Source organism: Acinonyx jubatus, chromosome C1 (assembly GCF_027475565.1).
Source record: "Acinonyx jubatus isolate Ajub_Pintada_27869175 chromosome C1, VMU_Ajub_asm_v1.0, whole genome shotgun sequence".
NCBI lineage: Eukaryota > Metazoa > Chordata > Mammalia > Carnivora > Felidae > Acinonyx > Acinonyx jubatus.
This window is the reverse complement of record NC_069381.1, coordinates 42,898,716-42,904,547: the sequence shown is the minus strand read 5'-3', so window position 1 is coordinate 42,904,547 and position 5,832 is coordinate 42,898,716. Positions and strand designations below refer to the sequence as shown.

The 5,832-nt window shown below is 38.3% G+C and overlaps 1 pseudogene; it reads right to left on the bottom strand.

Annotated features, from left to right (window-relative positions):
• Positions 1-217: 217 nt before the first annotated feature.
• On the bottom strand, positions 218-1,784 carry LOC128313867 (40S ribosomal protein S15a-like; annotated as a pseudogene).
• Positions 1,785-5,832: the final 4,048 nt, after the last annotated feature.

Genomic DNA, 5,832 nt, shown 5'->3' with positions numbered 1-5,832 from the left:
AATTATAACCATTCTAATAGATGTGTAATGGTATTGCAGTGTGTTTATCATTTGCATTCCCTCATGACTAATGATGATGAACATCTTTTTATGTGCTTATTTTGCATATTTTCTTTGGTGAAGTATCTGTTCAGATCTTTTGCCCATTTAAAACCGTTGGTTGTTTTCTTTTTCTTAAGTTGTTCTTCAGAACAACTTAAGAGTTTTCTTAAGAGTTCTTCAGAAATTCTGAATGCAAGTCATTAGTTGGATATATGATTTGCAAATATTTTCTCCCTGTTTGTGGCTTGTCCTTTCATTCTCTTAATAGTGGCTTTTGAAGAGCAAAAATTTTAATTTTTTATCAAGTCCAATTTAACATTTTTTTTCTTTATGGATTGTGCTTTTGGCATCATATCTAATTACTCTTCACCTAATCTGCAGTCACAAGTATTTTCTTCTCTATTTTCTTCCAGAAGTCGCAACTTTATATTTTGATCCATTTTGAGTTAATTTTTTATAGTGTATGATGTATAGGCTGAGGTTTGTTTTTTTGTATATGTATGTTCAGGTGCTCCAGCACTATTTGATGAAAGACTGTCCTTTCTCCACTCAATTGTTTTGTACTTTTGACAAAATCTCTTCGCCATATGTGGGTTCCATAGAATATGGAATATTCTGTTCCATTAATCTATGTGAATATCCTTTTGCCAGTATCACACTGCCTTGATTTTTTAAAATATAATTTATTGTCACACTGTCTTGATTATTATAGCTTTATGTTGAGTTTTAAAATCAGGTAGTGAGTCCTCCATCTTTTTCTTTTTCATAACTGTGGCCATTCTAATTCCTTTGGCTTTCCAAATAGGTTTTTCAAACCAGCTTGTTGCTTTCTATTAAAAACAACACCACCACCAACAACAAACTCCTGCTGGCATTTTGATTGAAGTTGTGCTGAATTTATAGATTAATCTGGGGAGAATGGACATCTTAATAATATTTAATCTTCCAAATGATGAATAAAGTATACCTCTTTTGTTTACTTAGATCTACTTTGATTTCTTTAATCAGAGTTTTGTAGTTTTCAGCATATATATTCTGCACTTATTTGTTAGATTTATATCTAACTATATCTTTTTAAAAAATTTTTTTTACTGTTTACTTATTTTTGAAGGAGAGAGAGACAGAGCATGAGCCTGTAAGGGGCAGACACACACACACACACACACACACACACACACACACAGAATCTGAAGTATGCTCCAGGCTCTGAGCTGTCAGCACACAGCCCCGATGCAGGGCTTGAACTCACCAACTGAGATCATGACCTGAGCCGAAGCTGGACGCTCAACCAACTGAGTTGTTTTTTTTTTTGTCCATTGAGGCATTTTATTTGCATGTATGTATTCCATCCCTAGGAAAAAAATCCCAGGATTTTTTTCCCCCTCCTGTGTGTTTTCATCTTGCTTCTTCATGGTTCATGATGCCAGCTGAGGTTGTCAGTACAATGAAACCAAGCTGGTGACACGGGAACAGATTATTCTTCCATTTTTCTAGATCTTTAAGTTGTACAGCAAACCTGGGGCTGATCACTCCACACTTGTTTAACCTGCCTGTGAGGTTCACAACAATTTTCCCAGCTCTGTGATCATCAGTGATTTCCAATTTGCCAATGTAACCATGCTCCATCATCACAGTTAGAAACTGGATGGTGACTTTGGAGCATGACCTAATAAGGCCCTGGCGTTTGTCTCTCCTGTCACATTAATGCTCTTGAGAGCATCTGCCAGGATGTTCATGTGTACTATTATGGTGACATCAGAAGATGGGGAAAAGAGAATGGGCAAAATTAAAAAAAAATTTCTAGTGGTTTATTGCTAGTATATATAAACGTGATGGATTTTTCTACATTAACCTTGTATCCTGCAACCTTGATAAACTCATCATTTATTAGCTCTAGGAGGGTTTTTGGGATAGTTTCCATGGGATTTTATACATCGATGATAATGTTGCCTGCCAATAGAGAATATTAGTTCTTACTTTCCAACTTGTGTGTGTCAATTTTTTTTCCCCTTGCCTTACTGCACTTGCTTAGGACCTCCAGTGTGATTGCTGAATAGGAATAGTAAAAGCAGATATCCTTATTTGTTCTTAATCTTAGGGGAAAATCATTCATCTTTTACCACTAAGTATAGTGTAAACGTGTGATGGTAGGTTTTGTTTTTGTAGATGCCCTTTTTCTAGTTAAGAAAGTTCCTTCCTATTCCTACTTTCAGTTGGTTCTTATTCTCCCTAATTATATTTGAGATTTTATCTAGAACATCTTTATTGGTCCTTTATGACTGTGTTCCATATTAGGATTCTTCAGGGGGTTTTCTTTGTTCTAAAAAAGAGCATCTTTGGGACGCCTGGGTGGCTCAGTCAGTTGAGCGTCCAACTCTTGATTTCGGCACAGGTCATGATCCCAAGGTGGTGAGATCAAGCTCCGCGTCAGGCTCCACACAAGCATGGAGCTTACTTGGGATTCTTTCTCTCTCTTTCCCTCTGCCCCTTTCCCCCATCCATGTGTGCATGCTCTCTCTCTAATAATAATAATAATAAATGATAACAAAGCATCTTCAAGTTAATAAAAGAAGTCTAGAAGTTGTGAAAGAAGTATGTTGGGTATTTCATTTATCATCATCATGACTTTTCATTTTCTGGTGATTTGATCTTTTTCCACCTTCTCATTGAGTCTCCACAGAAGCCCCGGTGAGTCAGGGACTGTCATCTTTATTTGGCAGATGCAGTGTCAAGGAACCAGGGATGGTGACTTGGTCAGGTCCCTCAGCTTAATAGCACCAGAGCTACAACCACTAAAGAAGTCATTCTATGGACTGTCCTCAATGAAAGCCCCAAAGTGCAGTGAAGGAAACCCAAGCTTTGTACTCAGGCACACAATCTTTAATTTTAATTAAGTCAAAAATTTTTATTGCAGTAAAATTCATGTAACATAAAATTAACTACTTAAAAGTGAGTAATTCAGTGGCATTTAGTACATTCACAGTGCTGTGCAACCATCATCTTTACCTAATTCCAAAAATTTTTCCTTAGCCTAAAAGAAAACCTGTAGCCATTAAGCAGATAATCCCCATTAGCCCCTGGCTACCACCAATCTGCTTTCTATCTCTACGGATTTACCTATTAAGAATATATTGTACAGGGGGCGCCTGGGTGGTTCAGTCAGTTAAGTGTCCAACCTCGGCTCAGGTCATGATCTTGCAGTCCGTGAGTTCGAGTCTCGCATTGGGCTATGGGCTGACAGCTCAGAGCCTGGAGCCTGCTTCAGATTCTGTGTCTCCCTCTCTCTCTGCCTCTCCCCCACTCACATTCTGTCTCTCAAAAATGAATAAATGTTAAAAAAAAAAAAAAGTATGTCATATGGGGCACCTGGGTGGCTCAGTCAGTTGAGTGTCCGACTTTGGCTCAGGTCACCATCTCACAGTTCATAAGTTTGAGCCTGGCATTGGATCTGTCTGCCGTCAGCACAGAGCCCACCTCAGATCTTTTGTCCCCCTCCCTCATTCACGGCCAGTCTCTCTCTCTTTCTCTTTGTCAAAAATAAATAAACATTAAAAAAAAGATATATAAGTGGAATCCTTTTGTGTCTTGAGGTTCATCCAGGTTGTAACATGTAACAGTACTTCATTCCTTTTTAAGGCTGAATAGTATGCCATTTGTGTGTGTGTGTGTACAGTTTGTTCATTCATCCTGGTGAACATTTGGATTGTTTCCACAGCAGTGTTCTTTTGGGTAGATAGTTAGGAGTGGAATTGCTGGGTCATATGGTAATTCTATGTTAAAATTTTTGAGGAACCATCAAACTATTTTCCACAGTGGCTGAACCATTTTACATTCCTACTAGAAATATATGAAGTTTCCAATTTCTCTACATCCTCACCAACACTTGTTTTTTTTTAATTATAGCCATCCTAGTGGGTGTGAAGTGATACCTCATTGTAGTTTTGATTTGCATTTCCCTAATGACTAATAAGGGTGAGCATCTTTTCATGTACTTGTTGACCATTTGTACATCTTCTTTGGAGAAATGTCTGTTCAAGTCCTTTGCCCGTGTTTTAACTGGATTGTCTTTTTGCTGTTGGGTTATATGAGTTCTTTATATACTCTGGATACCAAACACTTATCAAATGTATGATTTGCAAATATTTTCTCCCATTCTGTATGTTGTCTTTTCACTATCTTCATAATGTCCCTTTGATGCACAAAAGCTTTTAATTGTGTTGAAGTCCTTTTTTTCTTTTTTAAATTTTGTTGCTTCTGTTTTTGGTTTCACATCTAAGAATCTATTGCCAAATCCAAGGCCACAAAGATTACCCCTACATTTTCTTCTAAGCATTTTATGGTTTTTAGCTCTTGCATTTAGGAACATTTGAGTTACTTTTTGTAGATGGTACGAGATGGGGATTCAACTCATTCTTTTGCATATGGATATCCAGTTGTCCCAGGACCATTTGTTGAAGAGACTATGTTTTTCTCAAATGATTCGTCTTGGGACTCTTGACTGAGAACTTTAGTAAATCACTTAATTTGGAACTACCTACAAAATGGGAAAGAGAATCTCTCTCTCAGAGTTTTCAGGATAAAATGAGATCACATATGAAGAGTGTCAGCCATACTATCTGGCACATAGTAGGTTCCCCAGTGAATGTTAATTCTTCTCTTGCTGCAAGAAATAGAGGCAGGGTAAGCAGTGTAGCATTCATCACCTCTATTCCTTCTCCTTTTGCATATCTCCAGGACACAGGAGACCCTTAGATACACAGAAATGTCTATTTTTGCCTCAACCATTTGCTGAGTATATTCTTAAGACCGTGGACAAAGATGGTGAGTGGGGAAGTCATGATAGGTTGAAGAAGCACTTAGCTAGAAATGCAGTTAAGCAAATGGAGTAGTGGTCAGTCTTTAATAATTCAATCAGCATTCCATAAACATTTATCTAGTACTGACTTTGTGCTAGAATCTGTTCTAGGTTCTGGAGTTACAAAGGCAAAAGGCTGCCCCTGCTCTCAGAGAGGTCTCACTCTAGATGAAGAGAGAGGCTGTTAAATAGGTAGTTTTAAAACAGTATAAGTTCTGAGGTGGAATGAAGTAGAGATTTCTGTAAGAGTGTATGGAAAGAAAATAATTGTAGCCAGAGGATTCCAACAAGGCTTCTGGTAAAAGTGACACTTGAGCTGTGTATCAAACAATTCACAGGAAGGAGTATGAAGAAGGACAGGAGGGAAAAATGTTAGCATAGTAAGCATCATATACAAAACCATGAAGACATGAGTATATGTTCTGGGTTCTAGGTGATGAAAAATATTCTAGGGTTCCTGGAACATAGGATAGGGCCAAATGGCACAGTGAGAAAATGGTTTGACTTTATTTAGATGGCTGTTGGGATCTATTAATAATCATTGCCCTAAATAGGGAAATGATGTGATCAAATCTGTGCCTCAGAGACGGACAGAGAGACCTGTAGGGAAAATGGATGCTAGGGAAGAAGATGAGGCTGAGGCAGGAAGAAGAGTTGGGAAGAAATGTTGGCGTGTGTGTGGGAGGGGGCAGGAAGGGTGGGATTGTTAAGTGGATTAATGGCAAATCAAATATGGGGGTGTGGTAGAAGAGGGACCTAGGCTGGGTCTCAGACTTCTAACATGGGAGACTTGACCATGGGGACATTCATCTAGGTAGTTACAGGAATGAAGACTTAAGTCAGAGAAGAAAACATGATGTTTGCTTTTGCAGATGGACCCTGATGGAGATATCTAGTAGACAGGCTGTATGTGGGACTAGAAGGGCAAAAGTGGG